Source organism: Euprymna scolopes, chromosome 25 (assembly GCF_053919585.1).
Source record: "Euprymna scolopes isolate OS-2025 chromosome 25, ASM5391958v1, whole genome shotgun sequence".
In the NCBI taxonomy this organism is placed as follows: Eukaryota; Metazoa; Mollusca; class Cephalopoda; order Sepiida; family Sepiolidae; genus Euprymna; species Euprymna scolopes.
Window position 1 is genome coordinate 6,470,272 of NC_136506.1, and position 11,582 is coordinate 6,481,853.

The window sequence follows — 11,582 nt, forward strand, 5'->3', positions numbered from 1 at the left end:
AAATTTGTTGAATATATAGGTTTAGAATTGTTCTCTCTCTCTCTCTCACACACACATTCTAACTTTTGTAGTTATAATAGATAGATTATGCTAGATATATTTCCATATGTCTGAATACCCTATATACAAATTTTCTAAACTGTAGGTAAAAAATTTGTTGAGTATGTAGGTTAAGAATTGTTCTCTCTCTCTCTCTCTCTCACACACACACACACACACAAGTTCTCACTTTTATAGATATAATAGATAGATTATGCTAGATATATTTCTATATGTCTGCCTACCCTATATACAAATTTCCAAATCTGTGCCCAAAAATGTGTGGAATATATAGGTTGAGAATTGTTCTCTCTCTCTCTCTCTCACACATATTCTCACTTTTATAGGTTATATAGGTTGAGAATTTGTTGCTCTTTCCATCACTCACATTCACACTTTTATAGATATAATACATAGATTATGCCAGATATATTTACATATGTCTGAATACCCAATATACACATTTTCAAATCTGTAGATAAAAAATTAGTTGAATATATAGGTTGAGAATTGTTCTCTCTCTCTCTCTTTCTCTCTCTCTCACACACACATTCTCACTTTTATAGATATAATAGATAGATTATGCTAGATATATTTCCATACGTCTGAATACCCTATATCCAAATTTTCTAATATGTAGATAAAAAATTTGTTGAATATATAGGGTGAGAATTTTCCTTCCTCTCTTTCTCTCTCTCTCTTTCTCACACACACACAAGCTGAAAATTGTTCTCTCTCTCTCTCTGACTCTCTCTCTCTCTCTCACACACACACACATGGTCATTTTATAGATATAATAGATAGGTTATGCTAGATATATTTCTATATGTCTGAATACCCTATATACAAATTTTTAAATCTGTAGATAAAAAATTTGTTGAGTATATAGGTTGAGAATTGTTCTTTCTCTCTCTCTCACACACACATTCTCACTTTTATAGATATAATAGATTATGCTAGATATATTTCCAAATGTCTGAATACCCTATATACAAATTTTCAAATCTGTAAAGATAGAATTTGTTGAATATATAGGTTGAGAATTGTTCTCTCTCTCTCTCTTTCACACACATTCTCACTTTTATAGATATAATAGATAGATTATGCTAGATATATTTCCTTATGTCTGAATACCCTATATACAAATTATCAAATCTGTAGATACAAAATTTGTTGAGTATATAGGTTGAGAATTGTTCTCTCTCTCTCTCTCTCACTCACTCACTCACTCACTCACTCACACACACACACACACATTCTACCTTTTATAGATATAATAGATTATGCTAGATATATTTCCATATGTCTGAATACCCTGTATACAAATTTTCAGATCTGTACATAAAAATTAGTTGAATATATAGGTTGAGAATTGTTCTCTCTCTCTCTCTTCTCTCTCTCTCTTTCACACACATTCTCACTTTTCTAGATATAATAGATAGATTATGCTAGATATATTTCCATATGTCTGAATACCCTATATACAAATTTTCTAATCGGTAGATAAAAAATATGTTGAATATATAGGGTGAGAATTGTACTTACTCTCTCTCTCTCTCTCTCTCTCTCTCTCACGCACACATTCTCACTTTTATGGATATAATAGATAGATTATGCTGGATATATTTCCATATGTCTGAATACCCTATATACAAATGGTCAAATCTGTAGATAACAAATTTATTGAATAGATAGGTTGAGAATTGTTCTCTCTCTCTCTCTCGCAACCTTACACACACAACCACACGCAAACATTCTGACTTTTATAGATATAATAGATCGATTATGCTAGATATATTTCCATATGTCTGAATACCCAATATACAAATTTTCAAATTTGTAGGTAAAAAATTTGTTGAATATATAGGTTGAGAATTGTTCTCTCTCTCTCACACACTCACATTCTCACTTTTATAGATATAATGTATAGATTATGCTAGATATATTTCTATATGTCTGAATACCCTATATACAAAGTTTAAAATCCGTAGATAAAAATACGTTGAGTATATAGGTTGAGAATTGTTCTCTCTCTCTCTTACGCACACACACACACACACACACACACACACACACACACACACACATTTTCACTTTTATAGATATAATAGATAGATTATGCTAGATATATTTCCATATGTCTGAATACCCTATATACAAATTTTCAAATCTGTAGATAAAAAATGTATTGAATATATAGGTTGAGAATTGTTGTCTCTCTCTCTCTCTCTCTCTCTCTCTCTCTCTCTCTCTCTCTCTCTGGCTACCTCACACACACACACATTTTCACTTTTATAGATATAATAGATAGATTATGCTAGATATATTTCCATATGTCTGAATACCCTATATACAAACTTTCAAATCTGTAGATAAAAAATTTGTTGAGTATATAGGTTGAGAATTGTTCTCTCTCTCTCACACGAAACTGTGCGCTCGGCTTCTTCCCCCCCTTCCCACCCCAAATGCTTGGGAAACTGTGCACTGTTTTTGTTGGTTTTCAAGCTGCCTCTTCCCCCCCCCCACACACACACAGTTTAACAGTAGTAGGAGGTCAAGAGAAAGAGGGTGAGAGAGAGAGAAGAGTAAGTTGGTGAGAGAGAGAGAAAAGAGAAAGAGGGTGTTGGTTTTATATTTTTATTATCGTCTAATATTTTGAAAGCTGAATTTCTAATAAAATGTGCATCTATAGGAGATAATGCCTGGGAATGTGTTCCCCCCCCCCACAGTTTAACAGTGGTGTGACGTCAAGAGAAAGAGGGTGAGAGAGAGGGAAGAGTAAGTGGGTGAGAGAGAGAAAGAGAGAGAAAAAAAAGAAAGACGGTGTTGGTTTTGTGAAAAAAGTTGTTATTTACAATTGTTCGCATTCTTGGCCTTTTGGTCAAGATCAAAGTGTAGTATCTGTTCTTCAGATGCTGCACTTCTATTTCTTGTTCTCTTTCGGTGGAGGAGAAATCCTCCACGACTGAGACAATTTTTATTTTTGTACCTTTTCTCCACGTTAAAAAACGACCCTGGTGTCTAACTCTGTCCCGTGGGGAGGCATAGTAAATAGGTACAATTGTTCGCCATTAGTGGATGTTGACGTCACGTCACGTGACATGACTAAGCGTTTTTTTTTTTAGTATGAATAACATTTTTTGTTTTAATTATATAGTCTACACTTAATTTTATAGAAAATGATGTATATATAATAGAAAAAAAAAATTACTGGTTTTGTTGGATTCAAGTGGATCCCCCCCCCCTCCAGTTTAAGAGATAGCAGGTCACGTGGTAATATACAAAATGGCTAGCGTAAATATAAAGATCGGTTTTTTTATCGACGAATATTTTGAAAGCTGAATTTTTTTTTATTCCTGTACATTTTTTCCTGATATTTTTCGTTAAAACTCTTGTATAAATACTATTTTTAACCAGTTAAATACGTTGGAGACATTGTCATGGAGTTTAATAATCTCTAGAACAAAGCAGAAGAGAAATTACAAAAGTATCGGTAAAACAAAGTGTTTGTTTACATTTGTTCGCCATTACTGGATGTTGACGTCACGTCACGTGACATGACTAAGCGTTTAAAATGACAGGTTTTTTGGGGGGCCCCCCTAGGAGAGAAATGATCAGTTCACCCCCTTTTAATGGTCCGTTTGGTGTGGAATTTCGATATTTGTCATGCGGGTGATCAAGGTTCAATATGATACATAATTTGTCAACTTTGGTTGTGTCTGTCAAAAGTTTGAGCTGACGTCACGTCACGTGACACGTATTGAATAACGTTAAAATGACAGGTTTTTTTGGGGGCCCCCCTAGGAGAAAAACGATCAGTTGACCCCTTTCTACTGGTCCGTTTGACGTGAAATTTCGATATTTGTCATCCGGGTGATCAAGGTGCAATATGATACCAAATTTGTCAACTCTGGTTCCGTCTTTCAAAAGTTTTAGCGTTACAAACAAACATACATACATACATACATACATACATACATACACACCGATTTTTGCCTTTTATATATATAGACTAGCAGGGCTACCCGGCGTTGCTCGGGACCGTATAAACAATGAAAAAACAAAAGCAGATATTGAACATATGTTTGATTCTTAGGGGAGAGGAATCTTTCATCTCTATGTATTATTTGTTTTATCTACCCTAGGACTGATATTGTTCATGTTTTATCCCTAGCATAGGTAATTTACAGCATGTATATGAAATTGTTTTACCTTAGGGAGAAGAGAACAGGTAATATACAACATAATGTGTCTATATTACATCCCTGGCAACGCCTAGAAACCAGCTAGAACATGTATTTCAGTCAATCTTTATTATATCCTGGGCTATGCCGGGAAACCAGCTAATCTCTTTTTAGTGACTTGACCACCAAAATACCTCCCTAAGTGTGTCCTTTCTTTTGAACTTATTAGATATAGGTATCTAGAAATGTGTGTGAAATTTTGTTGAATGCATTGTTCACTATGATTTTCTTATTGTTCTACACAATATCAACTGTAGCGAAATAACACAGTAAACTTAGTGTAGTGTTAGAATAAAGAGCAAAGGAAAAAATTAGAATCATATTTTGTAATTGCAAATCTAAATTTGCTAGCATGTACCAGTATTTGCCAGGTTGTGGAAATTTGGAACTTATAACATATGTAGTGGCCTTTTCCTAGATACCTATTGCTAAAAATTATACTTTCATTTTGTTAGAAAAATCTCTCTTCAGATGCCCTGCATCATTCAAAATAAAAACAAATATTTTTATAATTGTTTCAGTATATTGCTACACAATGTGAAAGTTTTTAACGTTTGTAAAAAAAATCATGAATGTGCTTATATTGCAAAAAAGAAAATATCAGTGCACAGTATTGAAAGTGTTTGAGATTCAAAAGTCTGTAACATTTCTACTAACTTCATAAGATGTCATGTGAGAAACTGAATTGAATATCAAGACATTATCTGAAGCGTTTTTATTTTGGTGTAACATATGTGTTTACAGTGAACCTTAACTTTTAATAAACAGATTGGTATGCAATGACATAGGCTAAGAATCTTTAAAATATATATAAATTGGAAAAATGTGTGAACAAATGAAAAAAAAATGATCCGCTCCACTTGATGACATCAAGCACAGTAATATTTTAGTGAAGAAAATATGAAATTGATGTTCAGTGATTAGTTTGGATGAATGAGAAAATGTAATTGTTTGATGCATAAAAATAACTCAGTTGCTGTATTTGATATTAAGCAGCAAAATATAGTGATTTGATTATTTGGGAAAACATCAAACCAGATTATGTAAAAAGAAAAAAAAAAGATGAAATTAGAAAATATATATTTTATGTTTATGAGTTCTGCCAATCAAAATTTTGTGGCAGAAATTGGGTGATTACCATGCAATTTTATTTTGGTAAAATTCTTAAATTATTAGAATGTTTATTATAATTTCTAATTAGTGACTTGTTATAATCAAAATCCGCCCTAAAGAGTGTCCTTTCTTTTATTAGGTATCAGAGTAGGTATCAAGATTTCTACTTCTATACAAATGTGATATTTCAGATCTGTACATAAAAAATTTGTTGAATATATAGGTTGAGAATTGTTCTGTGTCGCTCTCTCTCACACACACACACGCATTCTCACTTTTATAGATATAATAGATAGATTACTCTAGATATATTTCCATATGTCTGAATACCCTATATACAAATTTTCAAATCTGTAGATAAAAAAATTTGTTGAGTATATAGGTTGAAAATTGTTCTCTCTCTCTCTCTCACACACACATTCTCAATGTTAGAGATATAATAGATAGATTATGCTAGATATATTTCCATATGTCTGAATACCCTATATACAAATTTTCTAATCTGTAGATCAAATATTTGTTGAATATATAGGTTGAAAATTGTTCTTACTCTCTCTCTCTCTCTCTCTGGCTACCTCACACACACATTCTAACTTTTATAGATATAATAGATAGATTATGCTAGATATATTTCCATATGTGTGAATACCCTATATACAAATTTTCTAATTTGTAGATAAAAAATTTGTAGAGTGCATAGGTTGAGAATTGTTCTCTCTATCTCTCACACACACACATTCTAACTTTTAAAGATATAATAGATTATGCTAGATATATTTCGATATTTCTGAATACCCTATATATAAAAATTTGTTGAATGTATAGGTTGAGAACTGTTCTCTCTCTCTCTCTCTCTCTCTCTCGCTCACACACACACACATTCTCACTTTTATAGATATAATAGAAAGATTATCCTAGATATATTTCTATTTGTATGAATACTCTATATACAAATTTTAAAATCTGTAGATAAAGAATTTGTTGAGTATATGGGTTGAGAATTGTTCTCTCTCTCTCTCTCTCTCTCTCTCTCACACACACACACACATTCTCACTTTTATAGATATAATAGATTATGCTAGATATATTTCCATATGTCTGAATACCCTATATACAAATTTTCAAATCTGTAGATAAAAAATTTGTTGAGTATATAGGTTGAGAATTGTTCTCTCTCTCTCTATCACACACATTCTCACTTTTATAGATATAATAGACAGATTATGCCAGATATATTGAAATATGTCTGAATGCCCAATATACAAATTTTGAAATCTGTAGATAAAAAATTTGTTGTATACATAGGTTGACAATTGTCCTCTCTCTCACACACACACACATTCTCACTTTTATACATATAATAGATAGATTATGCTAGATATATTTCTATATGTCTGAACACCCTATATACAAATGTTCAAATCTGTGGATAAAAAATTTGTTGAATGTATAGGTTGAGAATTTTTATCTCTCTCTTTTTCTCTCTCTCTCTCTCGCTATCTCACACACACGCATTCTCACTTTTATAGATAAAATAGATAGATTATGCTAGATATATTTCCATATGTCTGAATACCCTATATACAAAGTTTCAAATCTGTAGATAAAAAATTTGTTGAATATATAGGTTTAGAATTGTTCTCTCTCTCTCTCTCACACACACATTCTAACTTTTGTAGTTATAATAGATAGATTATGCTAGATATATTTCCATATGTCTGAATACCCTATATACAAATTTTCTAAACTGTAGGTAAAAAATTTGTTGAGTATGTAGGTTAAGAATTGTTCTCTCTCTCTCTCTCTCTCACACACACACACACACACAAGTTCTCACTTTTATAGATATAATAGATAGATTATGCTAGATATATTTCTATATGTCTGCCTACCCTATATACAAATTTCCAAATCTGTGCCCAAAAATGTGTGGAATATATAGGTTGAGAATTGTTCTCTCTCTCTCTCTCTCACACATATTCTCACTTTTATAGGTTATATAGGTTGAGAATTTGTTGCTCTTTCCATCACTCACATTCACACTTTTATAGATATAATACATAGATTATGCCAGATATATTTACATATGTCTGAATACCCAATATACACATTTTCAAATCTGTAGATAAAAAATTAGTTGAATATATAGGTTGAGAATTGTTCTCTCTCTCTCTCTTTCTCTCTCTCTCACACACACATTCTCACTTTTATAGATATAATAGATAGATTATGCTAGATATATTTCCATACGTCTGAATACCCTATATCCAAATTTTCTAATATGTAGATAAAAAATTTGTTGAATATATAGGGTGAGAATTTTCCTTCCTCTCTTTCTCTCTCTCTCTTTCTCACACACACACAAGCTGAAAATTGTTCTCTCTCTCTCTCTGACTCTCTCTCTCTCTCTCTCACACACACACACATGGTCATTTTATAGATATAATAGATAGGTTATGCTAGATATATTTCTATATGTCTGAATACCCTATATACAAATTTTTAAATCTGTAGATAAAAAATTTGTTGAGTATATAGGTTGAGAATTGTTCTTTCTCTCTCTCTCACACACACATTCTCACTTTTATAGATATAATAGATTATGCTAGATATATTTCCAAATGTCTGAATACCCTATATACAAATTTTCAAATCTGTAAAGATAGAATTTGTTGAATATATAGGTTGAGAATTGTTCTCTCTCTCTCTCTCTCTCTTTCACACACATTCTCACTTTTATAGATATAATAGATAGATTATGCTAGATATATTTCCTTATGTCTGAATACCCTATATACAAATTATCAAATCTGTAGATACAAAATTTGTTGACTATATAGGTTGAGAATTGTTCTCTCTCTCTCTCTCTCTCACTCACTCACTCACTCACACACACACACACACACACATTCTACCTTTTATAGATATAATAGATTATGCTAGATATATTTCCATATGTCTGAATACCCTGTATACAAATTTTCAGATCTGTACATAAAAATTAGTTGAATATATAGGTTGAGAATTGTTCTCTCTCTCTCTCTTCTCTCTCTCTCTTTCACACACATTCTCACTTTTCTAGATATAATAGATAGATTATGCTAGATATATTTCCATATGTCTGAATACCCTATATACAAATTTTCTAATCGGTAGATAAAAAATTTGTTGAATATATAGGGTGAGAATTGTACTTACTCTCTCTCTCTCTCTCTCTCTCATGCACACATTCTCACTTTTATGGATATAATAGATAGATTATGCTGGATATATTTCCATATGTCTGAATACCCTATATACAAATGGTCAAATATGTAGATAACAAATTTATTGAATAGATAGGTTGAGAATTGTTCTCTCTCTCTCTCTCGCAACCTTACACACACAACCACACGCAAACATTCTGACTTTTATAGATATAATAGATCGATTATGCTAGATATATTTCCATATGTCTGAATACCCAATATACAAATTTTCAAATCTGTAGGTAAAAAAATTGTTGAATATATAGGTTGAGAACTGTTCTCTCTCTCTCACACACTCACATTCTCACTTTTATAGATATAATGTATAGATTATGCTAGATATATTTCTATATGTCTGAATACCCTATATACAAAGTTTAAAATCCGTAGATAAAAATACGTTGAGTATATAGGTTGAGAATTGTTCTCTCTCTCTCTTACGCACACACACACACACACACACACATTTTCACTTTTATAGATATAATAGATAGATTATGCTAGATATATTTCCATATGTCTGAATACCCTATATACAAATTTTCAAATCTGTAGATAAAAAATGTATTGAATATATAGGTTGAGAATTGTTGTCTCTCTCTCTCTCTCTCTCTCTGGCTACCTCACACACACACACATTTTCACTTTTATAGATATAATAGATAGATTATGCTAGATATATTTCCATATGTCTGAATACCCTATATACAAACTTTCAAATCTGTAGATAAAAAATTTGTTGAGTATATAGGTTGAGAATTGTTCTCTCTCTCTCACACGAAACTGTGCACTCGGCTTCTTCCCCCCTTCCCACCCCAAATGCTTGGGAAACTGTGCACTGTTTTTGTTGGTTTTCAAGCTGCCTCTTCCCCCCCCCCCACACACACACAGTTTAACAGTAGTAGGAGGTCAAGAGAAAGAGGGTGAGAGAGAGAGAAGAGTAAGTTGGTGAGAGAGAGAGAAAAGAGAAAGAGGGTGTTGGTTTTATATTTTTATTATCGTCTAATATTTTGAAAGCTGAATTTCTAATAAAATGTGCATCTATAGGAGATAATGCCTGGGAATGTGTTCCCCCCCCACAGTTTAACAGTGGTGTGACGTCAAGAGAAAGAGGGTGAGAGAGAGGGAAGAGTAAGTGGGTGAGAGAGAGAGAGAAAGAGAGAGAAAAAAAAGAAAGACGGTGTTGGTTTTGTGAAAAAAGTTGTTATTTACAATTGTTCGCATTCTTGGCCTTTTGGTCAAGATCAAAGTGTAGTATCTGTTCTTCAGATGCTGCACTTCTATTTCTTGTTCTCTTTCGGTGGAGGAGAAATCCTCCACGACTGAGACAATTTTTATTTTTGTACCTTTTCTCCACGTTAAAAAACGACCCTGGTGTCTAACTCTGTCCCGTGGGGAGGCATAGTAAATAGGTACAATTGTTCGCCATTAGTGGATGTTGACGTCACGTCACGTGACATGACTAAGCGTTTTTTTTTTTTAGTATGAATAACATTTTTTGTTTTAATTATAAAGTCTACACTTAATTTTATAGAAAATGATGTATATATAATAGAAAAAAAAAATTACTGGTTTTGTTGGATTCAAGTGGATCCCCCCCCTCCAGTTTAAGAGATAGCAGGTCACGTGGTAATATACAAAATGGCTAGCGTAAATATAAAGATCGGTTTTTTTATCGACGAATATTTTGAAAGCTGAATTTTTTTTTATTCCTGTACATTTTTTCCTGATATTTTTCGTTAAAACTCTTGTATAAATACTATTTTTAACCAGTTAAATACGTTGGAGACATTGTCATGGAGTTTAATAATCTCTAGAACAAAGCAGAAGAGAAATTACAAAAGTATCGGTAAAACAAAGTGTTTGTTTACATTTGTTCGCCATTACTGGATGTTGACGTCACGTCACGTGACATGACTAAGCGTTTTTGGATTATGTAATATTAACATTAAAATGACAGGTTTTTTGGGGGGCCCCCCTAGGAGAGAAATGATCAGTTCACCCCCTTTTAATGGTCCGTTTGGTGTGGAATTTCGATATTTGTCATGCGGGTGATCAAGGTTCAATATGATACATAATTTGTCAACTTTGGTTGTGTCTGTCAAAAGTTTGAGCTGACGTCACGTCACGTGACACGTATTGAATAACGTTAAAATGACAGGTTTTTTGGGGGGCCCCCCTAGGAGAAAAACGATCAGTTGACCCCTTTCTACTGGTCCGTTTGACGTGAAATTTCGATATTTGTCATCCGGGTGATCAAGGTGCAATATGATACCAAATTTGTCAACTCTGGTTCCGTCTTTCAAAAGTTTTAGCGTTACAAACAAACATACATACATACATACATACATACATACATACACACCGATTTTTGCCTTTTATATATATAGAAGGCAAAAATCTGTGAGTTTGTATGTTTGTATGTAACGCTAAAACTTTTGAAAGACACAACCAGACTTGATAAATTTGGTATCATATCGAAGCCCCCTATCCCGGATGACAAATATCGAAATTTCACGTCAAACGGACGAGGAGAAAGGGGTAAACGTATCAGTTATCTCCAAGGGGGGCCCAAAAAAACTGTCATTGTAATGCTTTTTATTACGTAATTCTTGAATGATCCAATGTAATTCATACGTAAAAAGAAAAAACGTTTAGTCATGTCACGTGACGTGACGTCAACGTCCACTAATGGCGAACAATTGTAAATAACAGGTTCTGTCTTCGATACTTTTGCATTTTTCTCTTCTACTACGTATTATATAGTATTAAACTTTATGACAATGTTTCCATCGTGATTAACTGGTTAAAAATATTATTTATACAAGAGTTTTAACGAAAAATGTCAGGAAAAAATGTACAGGAATAAAAAAATTCAGCTTTCAAAATATTAGACGATAATAAAAATATCGTAATATTTATGTAATTAGCCATTTTG

General features: G+C 32.5%; 2 pseudogenes; both read left to right on the forward strand.

Annotated features, from left to right (window-relative positions):
• The first annotated feature begins 2,899 nt into the window (after nucleotides 1–2,899).
• Nucleotides 2,900–3,033, forward strand: LOC145247664 (U2 spliceosomal RNA; annotated as a pseudogene).
• A 6,828-nt stretch (nucleotides 3,034–9,861) lies between these two features.
• Nucleotides 9,862–9,995, forward strand: LOC145247665 (U2 spliceosomal RNA; annotated as a pseudogene).
• Nucleotides 9,996–11,582: the final 1,587 nt, after the last annotated feature.